This window comes from Gorilla gorilla, chromosome 23 (assembly GCF_029281585.2).
Source record: "Gorilla gorilla gorilla isolate KB3781 chromosome 23, NHGRI_mGorGor1-v2.1_pri, whole genome shotgun sequence".
NCBI lineage: Eukaryota > Metazoa > Chordata > Mammalia > Primates > Hominidae > Gorilla > Gorilla gorilla.
The window spans coordinates 33,177,220-33,196,158 of record NC_086018.1 but is presented as its reverse complement, the minus strand read 5'-3'; the positions used below and the strand labels follow the sequence as shown (position 1 = coordinate 33,196,158).

The window sequence follows — 18,939 nt, the reverse complement described above, 5'->3', positions numbered from 1 at the left end:
AGTTGTACCTTTAGCAAGGGGGACACAAGAGGCACACACATCCTGGGGAAAAAATCTGTAAAGATTTTGACATTGGTAGAATCACAGGGTTTCTCTTGCATTTAACTCACTTCTGCAAACATTTATAAAGTACTATTCTATGCATTGTTGAGATCAGTCTCAGTACAAGCCCCTGTTTAATGTTTCTTTCTCACAGTTGGAACCATTTGATCCCATCTTATCTTCCACTCAGCAGGCCCATCTTATACTGGAGAAACAGGACTTTGGTCCAGCTATAACCCCATAACCTTGAGCTTGATACCAACGTACTCTGGCTGCTGATTTAGCTCCACTGAGATGTCCAGTTCTGGTTCTTATGAGTCCCTGTGAACCTACTCTGTACCCTATTATGGCACCAATTCTTCTGCCTTGGACCCTGTTCCTGCCTCATCTCTTCTTTGTTCTGGACAGTCTCCTGTAGATGGAGAAGACATTTTTCCAGAATTTCATTCTGTTGGCTGAAAATCGCCTATTTATAACAAATTCCCCAATGCCATCTGCAAGTTTTATTTAGCAGTATTGTGCTAACCTTATATTTCTGTGTTCTACCCACTTTACGGTTCTGAGTTATAAGGCTAGATAGATTAAAGTTAGAATACCAGTTCTACCATTACTAGCTATGTGATATTGAGAACATTCTTTAAGTTCTCTAATCCTTGATTTCTTTATGTATAAAATGGAAATATGGTACCTGCTTGATATAAGGATTAAGCAAAATTATTTTTGGAAATGAGCACCCACAATAAGTGCTCAATAAGTGGTACTGTATTCTTTCATGTTTGGCGTATTAACTGATGTGTTTTGGGGAATATTAGGTTAATAGTTAAATTTTGCTTTATGTATTTGAATGCATGTTATTAGTTGCATACAAGTTTAGAATTGTATCTTCCTGATAGCATTTTTTTTGCCTTAATATTTCTCAGTCTGACAGCTGTCTGTTGGGATTTGTCTAGTGTTTTCATTGTTTTATTTTCAACCTTTTTTTAACCTCTTATAAATAGCATATAATTGAGGTTTGTTTTTGTTTTTTTGTTTTTTGTTTTTTGTTTTTTTTCTGAGACAGATTCTCACTCTGTTGCCTAGGCTGGAGTGGAGTGCAGTGCAGTGGTGCAATTTTGGCTCACCACAACCTGTACCTCCTGGGTTCAAGTGATTCTCATGCCTTAGCCTCCCAAGTAGCTGGGACTACAGGTGCGCACCACTATGCCTAGCTAATTTTTATATTTTTAGTAAGACAGGATTTTGCCATTGTTGGCAGTTGGCCAGGCTGGTCTTAAACTTCTGACCTCAGGTGATCCATCTGCTTTGGCCTCCCAAAGTGCTGTGATTACAGGTGTGAGCCACCATATCCAGCCATGATTGAGTTCTTAATACAGTGTTATAGTCTCTGTCTTTTAATTGGAGAGTTTAGCCCATTTACATTGATTTTTATTTTTATTTATTTATTTATTTTTGAGATGAAGTCTCTCTCTGTCACCCAGGCTGGAGTGCAGTGGCACAGTCTTGGCTCACTGCAACCTCCGCCTCCTGGTTTCAAGTGATTCTTGTGCCTCAGCCTCCCAAGTAGCTGGGATTACAGGCTTGTGCCACCATGCCTAGCTAATTTTGTATTTTTAGTAGAGACGGATTTCTCCATGTTGGCCAGACTGGTCTCGAACTCCCCACCTCAGGTGATCTGCCTGCCTTGGCCTCCCAAAATGCTAGGATTATAGGTGTGAATCACCATGCCCAGCCTGGTTTTTAATTTATTTAGATTCATTTCTGCTGATTTTAACTTTTCTGTGACCCACATTTTCTAGGCTTTTTCTTTTATTTTCTATTTTCTTTTGCCTTAAGATATTTTTCTCCTTATTTCACTTTTTTCTCCACTTGTTTAGAATTTATACTAAACTTATTTTCTATTTTTCTGGTTTCTCTAGAAATATATGTGCATTATTATATTACAACACATAATTGTATAAATATATGTAATAGTATATACTGTCATATAATTGTACACATATAAGTATATAATATGTATGTAAGTTTATATATTATATATATCAACATTCTAAAGTTAATTAACAATTTTATTTTTCTCCTGAACAAAGCAAGAGCCTTAGAATACTTTATGATTACTTGCCTCCTGACTTGTTTGTTATTGTTTTGTATTTTTTTCTTTCTTGATTTCTTAACGTCACATATTGCATGTCGTTGCGTCTTATAAAATCAATGTTTGTTTAGATTTCCCCATATATTTACCATTTATTTGTTTCTATTCCTTTTTGTATCTGAAACCTTCTGAGATCATTTTCCTTCCTTGTGAAACATGTCCTTGTTTGTTAATAGACTATTCTGTCTTTTTTCTCTCTACAAATGCCTTTATTTCACCTTTGTTGATTGAAATATAGTTTTTTTCTTGATACAGAATTCTAATCTGGTAGTTACTTTCAACACTTTGAAAATATTAATCTATTTTCTTGTGACTTTCATAGTTGCTACAAAGTCAGTTGTCAGTTTAATTGCTCCTTTGTAGGTAATATCATATATCCCTTTTCTCTGAATTAAGATTTCCTACTTAATTCACTAATTGCACAAGTATTTGTTGATGGTTATCATGCGCTAGGTACCCCCTCACATCATGGAACCTACATTCTAGGGTCTTTGGCATTTTGAAATTTGCCTGTGATGTATGAAGATATTGATTTCTTTAAATTTATCCTGGTTAAGGCTTTCTTTGTTTCTTTGAATCTTTAGTTTTATGTCTTTTATCAGTGCTGGTATAATCTTAATCATTTTGTTTTTATTTCTTTAAATATAGCTTCTTCATGATTCTCCCCATTTGTTCATTTCTGAATTGTTATTTCTTGTCTTCTGCAAGCTTTGGGGTTGATTTATTCTTGCTTCTCTAATTCTTTCGGTTGTGAATTTAGGTTGTAATTTTGAGATCTTTCTAACTTTTTGATGTGGGCATTTAGTGCTGTGAATTTCCCTCTTAATATTGCCTTAGCTGTGTCCCAGAGATTCTAGTATGTTGTATCTTTGTTCTCATTATTTTCAAAGAGCTTTTTGATTTTGCCTTAATTTCAATATTTATCCAAAAGTCATTCAGAAGTATGCTGTTTAATTTCCATGTAATCACATGGTTTTGAGCGATTTTCATAGTTTTGACTTCTATTTTTATTGTGCTGTGTTCCAAGAGTTTGTTTGGTATGATTTTTGTTCTTTTATGGTTGGTGAAGATTGTTTTATGTCTAATTATTTGGTAAATTTTAGAGTATGTGGCATGTAGTGATGAGAAGAATGTATACATTGTTGTTAGGTCCTTAATATCTTTGTTAATTTTCTGCCTTGATTGATGATCTGTCTAATACTGTCAGTGGAGTGCTGAAGTCTCCCACTATTATTGTGTGAGAATCTATGTCTCTTCATAGGTCTCTAAGAACTTGCTTTATGAATCTGGGTGGTCCTGTGTTGGATGCATATATATTTAGAATAGTTGGATCTCCTTGTTGAATTGAACCCTTTGGCATTATGTAATGCCCTCCTTGGTCTTTTTTGATCTTTGTTGGTTAAAATCTGTTTTGCCTGAAATTAGGATTGTAACCCCTGCTTTTTTCTGTTTTCATTTGTTTGGTAGATTTTCCTCCATCCCTTTATTTTGAGCTCATGAGTGTCATTACATGGGAGATGGGTCTTTTGAAGACAGCATACCATTGGGTCTTGCTGTTTTATACAGCTTGACACTCTGTGCCTTTTAAGTGGGGCATTTAGCTTGTTTATATTCAAGGTTAATATTGATATTTGTGGATTTGATCCTGTCATTGTGCTGTTAGCTGGTTATTATGTTGGCTTGTTTGTATGGTTGCTTTAAAGTGACACTAGTCTGTGTGTTTAAGAGTGTTGTGTTAGTTGGTAGCAGTCTTTCCTCTGTATTTCATGCTCCTTTCAAGATCTCCTGTAAGGCAGGTCTTGTGTTAATGAATTCTCTCAACATTTGCTTATCTGAAAAGGATCTTATCTGTCCTTCACTTAGGAAGCTTAGTTTGGCTAAATATGAAATTCTTGGTTGAAGATTTTTTTCTTTAAGAATGTTGAATATAGGCCCTCAATCTCTTCTGGCTTATAAGGTTTCAGCTGAGAGGTCTTGCTGTTAGCCTGATGGCATTCCCTTTGCAGGTGACCTGCCCCCTTTCTCTCTAGCTGCCTTTAACATTCTTTCTTTCATTCTGGCCTTGACAAATCTGACAATTACGTGTCTTGGGGATGATTTTCTTGTGTAGAATCTTGCAGTAGCTCTCTATATTTCCTGAATTTGACTGTTAGCCCCTCTAGCAAGGTTGGGAAAGTTTTCATGGAAGATATCCTGAAATATGTTTTCCAAGTTGTTTGCTTTCTCCTCCACCCTTTCAGCGTTGCTTACGATTCATAGATTTGGCCTCTTTACATAATCCCATACTTCTCAGAGATTTTGTTCATTTCTTTTTATTCCGTATACTTTATTTTTGTCTGACTGTCTTATTTCAGAGAACCAGCCTTCAAGTTCTGAGATTCTTTCCTCAGCTTGGTTTATTCTGCTGTTAATACTTGTGATTGCATTGTGAAATTCTTGTATTATGTTATTGAGCTCTGTCAGACCTGTTAGGTTCTTTTTTATATTGACTATTTCATCCTTCAGCTCCTGTTTCACTTTATTGTGATTCTTATCTTGGATTGGGTTTTGCCATCCTGAATCTTGATGATCTTTGTTCCTATCCATATTCTGAATTCTTCTGTAATTCTAGTCAGTTCGGTCTGGTTAAGAACTCTTATTGGAGAACTGGTGCAGCCATTCGGAGGACATACAGCACTCTGGTCATTTGAATTACTGGAGTTCTTGCATTGGTTCATTTTCACCTCTGCGTGTGGGTGTTCCTTTAACTGCAGCGTAGATTGAGTACAGTCAATAGACTTCTTTTCTGGATGTTTTCACTGGGCTGAGGTTTTGTGCAGGATCTTTATTTGAAGCTGTCTTCTTGCCTCTGGTTTCAGGGGGGTCTGTTAGTGAGGTATTTTTGTGTGGAAGCTTTGGGGTGTGGGTCAGCAGGTGACACTTAAGCTTATTGGTCAGTTGGTAAACTCTTGCTCAATTATGTGGCTCCCCTGTGTTTCCTCACAGTTGCAGCCATTTTCCCTCTCAATGCTCTGAAGATGTGGGTTTCTCTCTCCCTTGAGTGCTGGCTGTAGGTTGTGACTTGGTACTCCTGGGCTGCCTGCTGCAGCTCTGGGGTGATCTCAGGGTTTATGTTTCTTCCCCAACTTGGAGGCAGCAGAGGAAGGGATCTTAGTAGTGCTTGTGGCCAAGGGTCATTTGCTTGTCTCCTGGGGGCTCCTCCTTAGAGTGATGCTGGTCAGTAATCACTCAGTGCAGTCAACCCTGGATGGAGGGTCTGTGCTGTGGACCCAAGCCAGGGGTTCCCTGTGTGGTGATGAGCAGTTGGGGATGTGTGGTACTCATGGGAAATGGACTGGCCTCCTCTCCTTGGGTCAATTGCAGCTGGTTGGAGGTGTGAATAAAGCACTTAGGGTGTTTGCTCCTTCATTAGTCCAAGGGTGGCAAGGGCAGTTCCACCGCAGAGGCAGTGGTGGAGAGGCTTTCACTTGCCCCTGGAGGCTCTGTCCAGGAAGTTGTTGAGTTGCTACTGGTTTGATAGCTCTGCAGGTGGTGGCGGGGGGGCGGTGGGGGGGGGTGGGGGTGGCTGGAGGCTGAGGCCTGGAGGATCTGCCTGGTGAGTTATCTATTCTTTATTTCTCTGCTTCTTCCTTCTTGAGTTTTATTGGATGAAATGAGTAATTTTTGTTATTCAGTTTAATTTCCTTTATTAACTTTTTAGCTATAATAGTTTTTTGTTGGGGGGGGGTTGTTCTAGAGATTGTAATATGTATCTTTAACTCATCACTGTACCTTCAAAGGATATTATACTGTTTGACAAACAATGTAAGACCCTTAAAACAATATAATTCTTTTTATCCCCTTCTTGCCTTTTGTGCTTTTGTTGTTATATATTTTTCCTCTCTGTATATTCTAAATCCCACAAATAAATAGTTATTTGTGCCTTAAACAGTCTTTTAAAATAATTTAAAATATATAATATATGAAACAAATATAATTAAAATAACATATAAATATTTACCTCGATGTTTATTATTCTTATGTCTCTATTCCTTTCCACATCTGATTTCATTTGCCTTTCAGCTTGAAGAACTTGTTTCAGCATTACTTATAGTGCAAGTCTGCTGGAGACAAATTCTCTTAGTTTTTTGCTTGTCTAAAAATGTTTTCATTTCACTTTTGTTTTTGAAGCGTATTTTCATTAGATATAGACATCTTGATTGACTTGGTTGACAGTTTGTTTTTTTTCTTCCAGCACTACAAAAATGCAGTTCCACTGTTTTCTGGCCACCTTGGTTTCCACTGCGACATTAGCTGTCATTCTTACGAATTGTCTATACATGATGTGACATTTTTCTGTCTTTAAGATACTCATATTTTTATACTCTATCAAATTTTAAAGATATTGTCTTTATCCTTTCAGCAGTTTGACCATAATGTGCTCCACTGAGGATTTGTTTGTATTTATTTTGATTAGAATTCACTGTTCTTCTTGGATCTGTGGGCCTATAATAAACTTTTGAATTTCATATGGAGATGAAGTTTAAAACAAAATTTAAAAAATTTAAACTTTGATTATCTCACCAATCATCACATAAAGTTTCCACTTTTCTCAATATATTGAAAAAAATGCATTATGATTTAAAACTTTTCCAACTATGGCAGAGATACAAATCTTCTGGAATTAAGAAAGAGAGACTAGTCAGTGAAGATTGGGGTTTAGATGTCTAGTCCCTAGAAAGACCTCTACCTGTACTTTCTTTCTAGGGAAGAATAAAAGGGAAATAGTGGTGACAATAGAATTTCCCAATTAGCGGTGCCTTATAGTAGAGGAAACATGTGCCCCTTTTCCTGCATAAGGCTTTGGAACATGGCAAGATCCATGATTCTCCTCTGCCCTATGTTGGTCTGAGGAATTGAATAGAACTGATTTCAGGTGTCCAAACAGAGATTATTGTGTGAGCCTCATAAAATTCCTGGAAAGCGGAGGAATGACTTTTTTTTTTTGGGAACCAAATTGTAGCACCGATGTCAAGAAAAGCCTTAGTCATCCTCAGAGAGCTTGATGGAGGACCTGAGTGGAAGTTAGCCATGACAAAGCTTGGAGGCTTTGCTGTTGGGACAAAGACACACAGTAGTACAGACTCTTTGAAGATGTCAAGTGGCCAGAAGGTAATGACTGAGGATCAGATTCTGCTCTCTATACTCTGTACTTTGACATTACTAAATTTTAGAGAATTTAGATAATCCTTAGTAGGGAAGTAGATCAGAAACTGAGTGAGGTTGTTTTTGCCCCCAAGCAAAATGAAGTTTAAGAAAGTAGTTAAATTCAGTGATGGCGGGCTGGGCACGGTGGCTCATGCCTGTAATCCTGGCACTTTAGGAGGCCAAGGCAGGCCGATCACGAGGTCAGGAGTTTGAGATCAGCCTGGCCAATATGGTGAAACCCCGTCTCTATTAAAAATACAAAAATTAGCTGGGTGTGGTGGCACACGCCTGTAATCCCAGCTACTCAGGAGGCTGAGGCAGGAGAATCGCTTGAACCTGGGAGGCAGAGGTTGCAGTGAGCCAAGATTGCGCCACTGCACTCCAGCCTGGGCAACAGAGTGAGACTCTATCTCAATAAATAAATAAATAAATAAAATAAAAATAAGTAAATAAATTCAGTGATGGCAAAATGAAAGTTTTGTCTATTATATCCCTGAGTTTTTGGGTTGTGATTTCATCTGTAATTATGACTATTATTATTGTTATTATTATTAAATTTTTTTTTTTATTATACTTTAAGTTTTGGGATACATGTGCAGAGCATGCAGTTTTGTTACCTAGGTATACACGTGCCATGGTGGCTTGCTGCACCCATCAACCTGTCATCTACATTAGGTATTTTTCCTAATGCTATCCCTCCCCTAGCACCCTACCCTCTGACAGGCCCCGGTATGTGATATTCCCCTCCATGCGTCCATGTGTTCTCATTGTTCAACTCACACTTATGAGTGAGAACATGTGGAGTTTGGTTTTCTGTTCTTGTGATAGTTTACTGAGAATGATGGTTTCCAGCTTCATCCATGTCCCTGCAAAGGACATGAACTCATCCTTTTTTGTGGCTGCATAGTATTCCATGGTGTAGATGTGCCACATTTTCTTAATCCAGTCTGTCATTGATGGGCATTTGGGCTGGTTCCAAGTCTTTGCTATTGTGAATAGTGCCACAGTAAACATGTGTGCATGTGTCTTTACAGTAGAATGATTTATAATCCTTTGGGTATACACCCAGTAATGGGATTGCTGGGTCAAATGGTATTTCTAGTTCTAGATCCTTGAGGAATTGCCACACTGTTTTCCACAATGGTTGAACTAATTTACACTCCCAACAGTGTAAAACCATTCCTGTTTCTCCACATCCTCTCTAGCATCTGTTGTTTTCTGACTTAATGATTGCCATTCTAACTGGCATGAGACAGTATCTTATTGTGGTTTTGATTTGCATTTCTCTGATGACCAGTGATGATGAGCATTTTTTCATGTGTCTGTTGGCTGCATAAATGTCTTCTTTTGAGAAGTGTCTGTTCATATCCTTTGCCCACTTTTTGATGTTTTTTTCTTGTAAATTTGTTTAAGTTCTTTGTAGATTCTGGATATTAGCCCTTTGTCAGATGGATAGATTGCAAAAATTTTCTCCCATTCTGTAGGTTGCCTGTTCTCTCTGATGGTAGTTTCTTTTGCTGTGCAGAGGCTCTTTAATTTAATTAGATCCCATTTGTCAATTTTGGCTTTTGTTGCCATTGCTTTTGGTGTTTTAGACATGAAGTCTTTGCCCACGCCTATGTCCTGAATGGTATTGCCTAGGTTTTCTTCTAGGATTTTTATGTATTATTATTATTATTATTAGGATATCATGCCCTTTACCTTGTACCTTCCAGCCCTCCTTGTCTGTCCAATTTTTAAGCAAGTCTCATAAGTCTCTTTATCTATTGTATTATGTTGTTCCTGTGATTTATTAGATGTTTCATAATGGTGGAAACACATGGTTGACATTTTTGACCTATTGGGCCAACAAAAGTTGCACTGGTTTGTGTCTTGGGATGCCTCATTCATGTTCTGTTTCAGTGCTTGCTTGATGTTTTTAGGCCACTAATTGTAATTTAGGGAGGAGCCAGTTGGGAAAATTCAATGGGGAAGGGGAAGCTCAGTGGGGAATATTCTAGGTATTTATCTAGTGTTGCCCCTTACTACCAGGAACACTTTTTAAAAATTATACTTTAAGTTCTGGGATACATGTACAGAACGTGCAGGTTTGTTACACAGGTATACACGTGCCATGGTGCTTTGCTGCACTCATCAACCTGTCATCTACATTAGGTATTTCTCCTAATGTTATCCCTCCCCTAGCCCCCCACTCCCTGACAGGCCCCAGTGTGTGATGTTCCCCTCCCTGTGTCCATGTGTTCTCATTGTTCAGCTTCCACTTATGGGTGAGAACATGCAGTGTTTGGTTTTCTGTTCCTGTGCTAGTTTGCTGAGAATGATGGTTTCCAGCTCCATCCATGTCTCTGCAAAAGACATGAACTCATCCTTTTTTATGGCTGCATAGTATTCCGTGGTATATATGTGCCACATTTTCTTTATCCACTCTATCATTGATGGGGATTTGGGTTGGTTCCAAGTCTTTGCTATTGTGAATAGTGCCACAATAAACATACGTGTGCATGTGTCTTTATAGTAGAATGATATATAATCCTTTTGGGTATATACCCAGTAATGGGATTGCTGGGTCAAATGGTATTTCTGGTTCTAGATCCAGCAACACTTTTAAACTCTCCTTCTTAATCAAACTTCAGCACATTCTGTATTCTTTTTCAGCGAGTAGGTTACTTCCACAGTATACCTAGAGGAAATGCATGTGCAGAAATAGCAGGAGATAAGGCCAGAGCAGTCATTTGGAACTAGATCCATGGAACATGGATCATGGAAGACCTCAATGCCAAGCTGATGTGTTTGGACAAGATCCTGCAGGCAAGTGGGGTGAGGAGGTGCTGAGAGTTTTAAGCCTAGAAGAGGCTTGATAAAAATGGTGTTTGAAGAAGACTAGTTTTGTTTTTCTGATATTGAGACAACCAGGAAGCTTAAAAAAAAAAAAACCCAAACACACAAAGAAGAGCAACAACAAAATGTAGATTTTTTTTTTTTTGCTTCTCTTTTCCGAAAAAAAGAGACAAATTAGCTTATATAAAGTGATGTGGGTAAGATGGTGATAGAGGGGCTAACAGTAATAAAAATCCAACTCTCAGAGCATGATGTAAAATATGTCCAATGTTTACAACCTTCTGTGTCCTTGTATCTGCAGGGCTTCCAGTGGTGGTGTTGAGACCCTGCAAGACTGTTACCTTCCAAATCCAGTCAGTGTATTCTTATAGATTCCCCAGCTATCTTGCCTCCTCCCCTAGAAAGTCTTCCAAGACCCTTTTAGCTCTTCAAGCTCTCATTGTAATATTTATCTGTTCCACTTTTGGGCTCATATCACTTTCTTACCTTGACTTTGAGTTAATGGACTTGCCTTCTCTGTCCTACCAGACCATGAGCTTTTTGAGGGCTAGGAAACACTTCATCTTCTGACACATAGTGAATACTCAAAACATGTTGGTTAAGTGATCTAATTCATGTGAACCACTGGGACTTATAAATCTTCAGAGGGGAAAAAAAGATTAGTGCCAGTTCATGGTGATTTTAGTTGGAAGTGTACTTCATTGTATGGGTCCTTTGAAGAGAGGTAATTCAAGTAGGCTATAGAGTCGGGAATTTTTAATTGTAGTGGCAATCTGGGATCCACAGGGAGAAAATAATTCATCGAGCATCAATTATAAAAGAAACATTGAAAGTTTGACAAGGAATTAGAGAATAATGTGTAAAATGTCCATCTCTTTTGTATTCCAAGTTAGAGGTGGGGACGATATGTTCTGATGGGAGAGAAGAATTGGGATTTGGGATCAGACATTCCTGAGCTTGCATCCTGTTCCTACACATTTTTGGCTGTGTGACTTTACACAGGTCACTCAATTTGAGTTTCAATGGCACAGACTTTGAATCTAGACTACTTGAATTTGAATTCTGACTCTGCAAAATACATAATGGTGTGACTTTGGGCAAATTACTTGTGCCTCGATATTTTGCTTTTGTGAAATAGGGGTAGTAATAGTACCTGGATTTAGAGTTATTGAGAGGATTAAACATATTAATACTCGTGAAAGGGCTTTGAAAAGTGTCTGAAACACAGTAAATAAGTAGGTTATTATTATAATGATAAATATTGTTATTTTGCCTTGTGGGGTTATGATGTAGATTTTATATGCAGTCATGAACCCCATAATGACATTTTGGTTGATGACAGACTGCATATATGACAGTGGTCGCATAAGATTGTAATATTGTATTTTTACTATACTTTTTCTATGTTTAGATATATTTAGATACACAAACACCATTATGTTATAGTTGCCTCCAGTATTCAGTACATCATACAGTTTGAATCTGTGTCCCCACCCAAATCTCATCTTCAATTGTAATCCCTAGTGTTGGAGGTGGGGCCTGGTGGGAGGCGATTGGATCGTGGGGGTGGATCCCTTATGAATGGTTTAGCATCATCTCTTGGTGCTGTTCTCATAATAGAGTTCTCATGAGATCTGATTGTTTAAAAGTGGGTGTCACCTCCCCCAACCCTTTCTCCTGCTCCTACCATGTGAGATGTGTCTGTTCCCACTTTGCCTTCCTCCATGACTGTATGTTCCCTGAGGCCTCCCCAGAAGCAGATGCTGCCATGCTTCCTGTATGGCCTGTGGAACCATGAGCCAATTCAACCTCTTTTCTTTATAAATTATGTAGTCTCAGTTATTTCTTCATAGCAATGCGAGAATGGACTAGTAAAGTACAGTAACATGCTGTACAGGTTTGTAGCCTAGGAGCAATAGGCCATGCCATATAGCCTAGGTGTGTAGTAGGCTATAACATCTAGGTTTGTGTAAGTGCAGTCTATGATGTTTGCACAAGGAAATAGCCTAACGATGCATTTCTTGAACATATCCCAGTCATTAAGCAATGTGTGACTGTGTATATAAATGTATATAGTATTCTTTTCTTTTTTTTTTTTTTTTTTTTTTTGAGATGGAGTCTTGCTCTGTCACCCAGGCTGGAGTGCAGTGGCGCGATCTCAGCTCACTGCAAGCTCTGCCTCCCGGGTTCATGCCATTCTCCTGCCTCAGCCTCCCATATAGCTGGGACTGCAGGTGCCCGCCACCATGCCCGGCTAATTTTTTGTATTTTTAGTAGAGATGGGGTTTCACCGTGTTAGCCAGGATGGTCTCGATCTCCTGACCTCGTGATCTGCCCGCCTTGGCCTCCCAAAGCGCTGGGATTACAGGTGTAAGCCACTGCGCCCAGCCTATAGTATTATTTTCTATATGTAGTATTATCTAATGATTTTAGTTCAATGATTGATCCTTATGGTCATGCCATGGAATAGAGGCTCATTAGTAAATATTAAGGAATATACTGTCCTATCTTGATTATTTTAGGAGCACAACCATGATAGTGAAGAAAGAAATAGTAAAAGGAGGAAGGTTGATGAGGCACAAGAGAGGTAAGTTTAAAGAGAGAATGAGAATGAAAGACACCTAGGGAGAGAGCAGAAGAGGAGAGAAAGAGAAAGGGAGACAAACAGATACATTTGAACTTTGATGAGAAATAAGTCAGGAACCATGCTCTTCCAGACTCACTAAAAACAGGGACTTCAGCACCATCATTCCCTATTTTGAAATATCTACAGACAAATTAACCACGGCTCTTGCTCACTGCTGTAAGGTTGACCTCAGCAGAGCCTTGCGCCGGGCTGGGGAATGGTCCTGCCGGAGCTGGCCCCAGAGTCAGCAGTGCCCTGGGTGGGTGGGGAGATGCGGTGCTTGGCCTGTAACTCTTGCTCCATCTGGGCTCTCCTGCCAGCTGTGTGTTGTTTATGGCAGCTCCCTATGAGGAAGACAGGGAGTCACCTCCTGTCATCTGGAATCACCTGGAGCTTCCCCGAAAGTGCCGAACCACTCTGCCAGCCATTCTGCCATTGTGCAGCGTGGTACACTTTGATGTGCCCGTGTGGATGCCCCAACCCTGAGACTCCACAGAAGACGTTGGCCTCATCTTCCTAGTATTCCTGCGATGTTCAGTGCCCTGCAATTTCCCTTTTCAATCAAAGCTGCTCCTGGCATTGGCAGACATGCCTGCCCAGCCTCACTCCTCTAATTTCTGGGGACACGGCAGTAGAGGGGCTTGTTGCAGAGAGGAGAGGAAGCCGAGAATGGAGACTTGGGCACATTTAAATTTGCCATTGAGACATTTCACCAACATTTGGCAAAAGGTCCCTGACTCTGTGTGGCTGTGCAGGCAGCCCAGTGCCCAGGCTGCCAGCTTCTTGGAGCTCCATGGTGACTGCCAAGGGCCTGGCCACGTTCTCCTGCCTGTCAGTGCCTGTCCAGGAGGCTGCTTGCTGGCATGCTAAAAATGGAGGCCAGCTCTTGAAAAGCCAGGAGGGGGCAGTGCAGAAAAGCAGGCCTGGGAGGCACAGGTCTGTGGGTCTGGGCCAAGGAGACAGGTGGGAAGCAGCTGAGCCACCTGGGATCAGGTGGGTGGGATAGTGTAATTTTCACATATACTGAGCATCTCACATGTGTGAAGCTTTCGTCTCTATCCATTTATTCTGTTTCCTTCCTGGTAACAGAATGGATGGGCTATCCCTGCTCCTATCCAAGGCCACCTTCTCCACCTGTGCACTAGATACCTCTTCCTTCTTAAGGACGTCGCTGTCGCCACTCTCTTCTCTCCTGCTTCATCAGGTTTTCTTCTAAGCTCTGGATCCTTCCCACGAGCACACAATGCAAACAGGCTGTAATGTCTTCCAACTTCAACCAAACCCTTCTTGACCCCGCATCCCTTCCCGTTGCTCCCACTTTTCTTTACTCCCTTTTACAGCTAAACTCTTTGAAAGAGTTTACTATGCTCACTGTCACCAATTCCTTGTCTCCCATTTGCTCTTGAATACACCCTAATCAGGCATTTTTCTACTCTCCCACAAACATTACTCCCAGATGGTCACATCTAGTGGATATTTGTGTTATTGTCTTAACTGACCTCTTGGTAGCTATCTATCATTCTAGAAGCACTCCCTTCTTTTGGCTTCAGGAAACCATATTTTCCTGGTTTTCTTCCCATTGATCGTTTCCACCCACTCTCCTTGTCTGGCTCTTCCTCTTCTCCAGTTTCCAAAGGCTGCCCTGTCCCTGGACTTCTTCACATTGACTCCTTTCCAGTTTATATCCTCTGCCTGTACAAATTTGAACTACAGATGTGTTTACACAGCTGTCTATTTGACAGATGTCTATTTCTACTCATGCAATGGTGTGCCCTTTCTGTGCCAGGCACTGTGTGGCTGCTGGGGATCTACTGTGATCCCTGCCCTTAGGGGGCTTCTAGTCAGTGCTCTTTGCTTTCTCTGTGTGCTAACTTATAACTTGATGATTAATTTTCTGCTTTGGTATCTATATCCTCTTATTTGCTGACTGATATTAGTTCCTAGAAACACCAGTCAGGTGTTCAAATCAAGATCTGCTTTCCAGAGTTAAGAGCTGGATCTGTGGGGTGGGGTGTAATCCAGGGCAGCCAGGAATGGGAGGGGACAAATGGCAAATGAGAACTTAGACCCTCAGAAACACAAAAGGTTAAAATCCAGAAATCCAATGAGGTCATCAAATCCAGAAATGGAGTGAGTCCAGAAATGGGACACTCATACACTGTGTTCAGTTGTGTAGGTTATGCACTGTACAAGGGCACTCCTACCACTGGGGGCAAGTGGGGACTGAAATCAGCCTGCGTTCTTCCCATGATGAGTGCTTGCTCAGGGCTGTGTCTGCCTGGAGAGGGGAGCCTTTTTTCCTGATTCACACAAAGCCACATAGACCGGCTGGTATCCTGACTATGAATAATCCTTGCTTCCTTTCACCATTCAGCTAGAATGCTAGTTCCTGGATGCTGTGGTTTGTCCAGACCAAAACTCATGTTCAAATTTAATTGCCGATGTTACAGTATTGAGAGGTGGTGAGGACTTTAAGAGGCCTTTGGGTCATGTGGGCTCTGCTCTCATGAATGAATTAATACAGTCCTCTTAAGACTGCGTTTGTTCTCGAGGGTCTGGAATAGTTACCTTTGAGAATGGCTGCCTCTTGTGTTTGCCCTTTGACACGCTGGCTTTCCCTTCAACTTCTTTCTCTGCAATGTTGTGATGCAGCACGAGACCCTCAGCAGAAGGTGAGCAGATGCCAGCACTATGCTCCTTGGACTTCCCAGCCTCCAGAATCCTGAGCTAAATAAATCTCTTTTCAAGTAAATCACCCAGTTTCAGGTATTCTGTTAAAGCAACAGCAAACAGACTAAGACACTTGGAGAGGTCTCCCTAATACCCTCTCTGGAGTAGGTCTTCCCTGCTGTTCCAGTTCTCATTTCCCTCTTTGGCCTTCTTAGCTCTTGTCAAATTTGTAATTACTCATTTCTGTGCTTCTTTGTTTATTACGGTCCCCACCAGATTGTAAACCCACGAAGGCAGGGGCTGTCTCTGTTTGTTTCACTGTGCATATCTAGCATCTGGCACATTGTGGGAATCTATTCATAGCTGTTGGATGAATGACTGAGGGCAGAATCAGAACAGAGGATGGGGATAAAGAGAGGATGAAAATAAACTGGAGGGGACAGGTGGCTGCATGTGGATAGGTCAGACCCATGTTTGGGTGTCCTCATTGGCTGTGCTGTGTGCGTTCTGGTTCTCAAGAGCTACCAGAATATACCTGGGCTCATGCCTATGCCCTAGGTTCCTGCTCAACCTGCCCTTGCCCCTTCTGAGTCCTTGTATTAATCACCTACTAGGTACCAGGCCCTGCACTAGGTGTGGGTGACAGACGTGTCTTGGGCCCAGTCTCACCCTCAAGGAGATCACAGACTCACAGAGGAAACAAGGCTTGTAGAGCAAAGAGAAACAGGGGCAAATTCAATGGGATGAGTGCAGAGAAAGGGCAGGGGAATAATGTCATATTGGAGAATCAGGCAGGTTTCAGAGAGGAGGGGGCATTCTGGTTAAGCCTTGAAGGAGGAATATGATTTCACTGGATGAAGAAGTGGAAGGAATTCTGGTCTGAGGTAACAGCAGCTGGATGGATGAACAGCAAGCAGTGTGTGTGTGTGTTTGTGTGTGTGTGTGTGTGTGTGTGTGTGTGGCTGCAGCATAAGGTGTGCATCTCAGGTACTGTGCTAAACAATTTGATGCTCTCGACCACTCTGCAATTTTTTTTTTCATTTTATTTTTTCCAAAAACTTTCCCCATTTTCCATTTTACAGATGAGGAGACTGAGATTCAGAGGGGCCATCTAGGGTAGCCAAGGTCACACATCGAGAACGCAGTGAGGGTTATGGAGGGCCAGGAAAGGGTGTGATGTGAGAAGGGGATTTCTCTGGAGGCTGCATGTGGAATCTGGCTCAGGGTGGGTAGAGACCCATGAGTAGCTGCTGCACAGCATGGTGAGGGATGAGAGGAGGGCTTTGGGGGTAGAAGGCTCCCAGCTCCTGTGCTGTCTTTGAACACGTGCAGCCTATTCATCCTAGAGAGGAACGAGGAGGCAGCTCTCAGGGAGAAAGGCCATGAACTCCAGGTGACCATGCAAATGTTCCCGAGAAGCATCCCCTCTCCTCACCCTGTTCCCCTACTAAGTCCGGGACATCCTTTTCTCAAAGGAGACTAATTGATAATCCAGGGTGATAAAATGTTATCACTGTCATTCCATTGAAATGCAACAGCAATGCCCTATAAATGTTCTATAAATCACCCAGAGCTTAAAGAGGAGAGTGAAATGAGCATTGCATTATAAACCACAGAGCCCATTAATCACATGGCTACAAACCATAAATATGACAAGTACATCCATCAATCCTGCACCTTTCTTTCTGGTCTGCAAATGCACGCATTAGCAACTTAATGGATTTAGAAGGCATTTTCTCCTATAGACTCAGAGAGTATTTTATTATTAGCCTCCTGGGCTTAAAAGGAAGGAAAAAGAAGTCACCTTTCACCACAGTACTCAGGGGCACTACAGGGGGTGTCCAGGCGGTGGCTACAGCCACTGACTCTGCCTGAATTCTGAAGACATCAGAGACCTGGGAGCCTGGCCTTGGGCAGTAACAAGACTTTTGGGGGGCCATGACCTGCCCTGCTTCCTGGCCTCCACCTGCTCCTGGCTCACACAGCTGCAGCTCCTTGACCTGAAGGTTCAGGCCTGCCCCAGGCTTCTGGTCCAATCTTTCCCTCAGATTAGAGGGATTGATGTAGCTTGAGTTTATAATAACAAAACTGCATTTTCATTTCGTTTTTGCTGCTAGAGTTACTCTGATTTTGTGTCTTCATGATAGGCTTCTTTCTTCTTTCTCAGACTGCATTCCTACCTGGCTCTGAGAAACCAACAGACATAGTCCTTGCCCTTTGGGGCTCACCATTGAAGGGGAGGTACACACCCCATGTGTGGAAATGCAGAGACAGAAAGGTCCAGAGATGGCAAGAGACCTAGTTCTCCTCCTGGTCATGGGAGTCCTTCCTTGTCACTCCCACTCTGACCTCAGGGCTGGGGTCTTGCTGGATTTATGGATTTCAGCCCTTGGCTGGGGCTTCTTGTCTGCAGACTTTCCAGAGGATTGCATTATGGGTTCAGCTCACAGGTGTGGGAGCACATGCGCTCTTTCCATTGCCTGATGAAGAGAGACAGTGTCTCAGATGAATAGGACAAAAGTTTTGAAGTCAAACAGGTCTAAATTTGGATGCCAGCTGTGTGACCTTGGGCATGTCACTTTGTGACTCTGAACCTCGTTTTCCTTCCCCATGCATGCAAGTAGTCTGTCTCTCAGAGTTTGTACTACTAGTAACTGACATGTATTAACTCTTTCACGGTACTTAGCCAGTGCTGTGCTAAGTACATTACCCTATAAAGCTCATTCTGTTCTCAAAACTGCTGTGAGGGGCTCATGGGAGGCTCGACGTGGCTGAGGTGGGGGCTGTAGTTGAGAAGACCTAAACCTCCAGGACAGTGGTTCTCAGTTGGGGTGATTCTGCTGCCTATGGGGCATTTGGCAATGTCTGAAGTAATTTTTAGTTGTTTCAACTGGGTTATCTAGTGGGTAGGGGCCAGAGATGCTGCAAACCTCCTGCAATGTGCAGGACATCTCTCCCAGGCTGATGAAGAATTATTTGACCTAAAATGTCAGTAGAGCTGCATTTGAGAAATGGTGCTCTAGGAGAAGCAGGCTGGCAGTAAAGCCAGGGGATCATAATTTCCAACTCAGCTGTGGTGCAGAATGCTAGTCTAACTGGGTTATGACCCAGACCCTTTCTGCAATGGGAAATGTCTCTGAAAGCAGGCCAGTGACGCCTTGGTTCCATCCTCTGGGCTGGGCTTCCTTCCTGCAGTTCCATCCCTCTCCCACTACCTCACTCCCACCCACTCCATCCCTCTCCAAACATTCGCTGAGCACCTGCTTCATCCAGAAGGATAAGACCCAGCCCCCAGCCAGGAGCAGACAGCGCACAGCCCAGGGAGGGAGAATGGCACAGAATCAGATGTAAAGAGATAAACAAAGAAACTTAGCAGCCAGCATGGGGGCTCCCCTAAGGGACAGAGGGTTTTCATTTGGGAAAGTGC

At 41.7% G+C, this 18,939-nt stretch overlaps 1 long non-coding RNA gene across 1 annotated transcript in view; it reads left to right on the top strand.

Annotated features, from left to right (window-relative positions):
- Positions 1 to 18,939, top strand: part of LOC109024555 (uncharacterized) — a 75,793-nt gene that overhangs the window by 4,403 nt on the left and 52,451 nt on the right. The window lies entirely within an intron of this gene.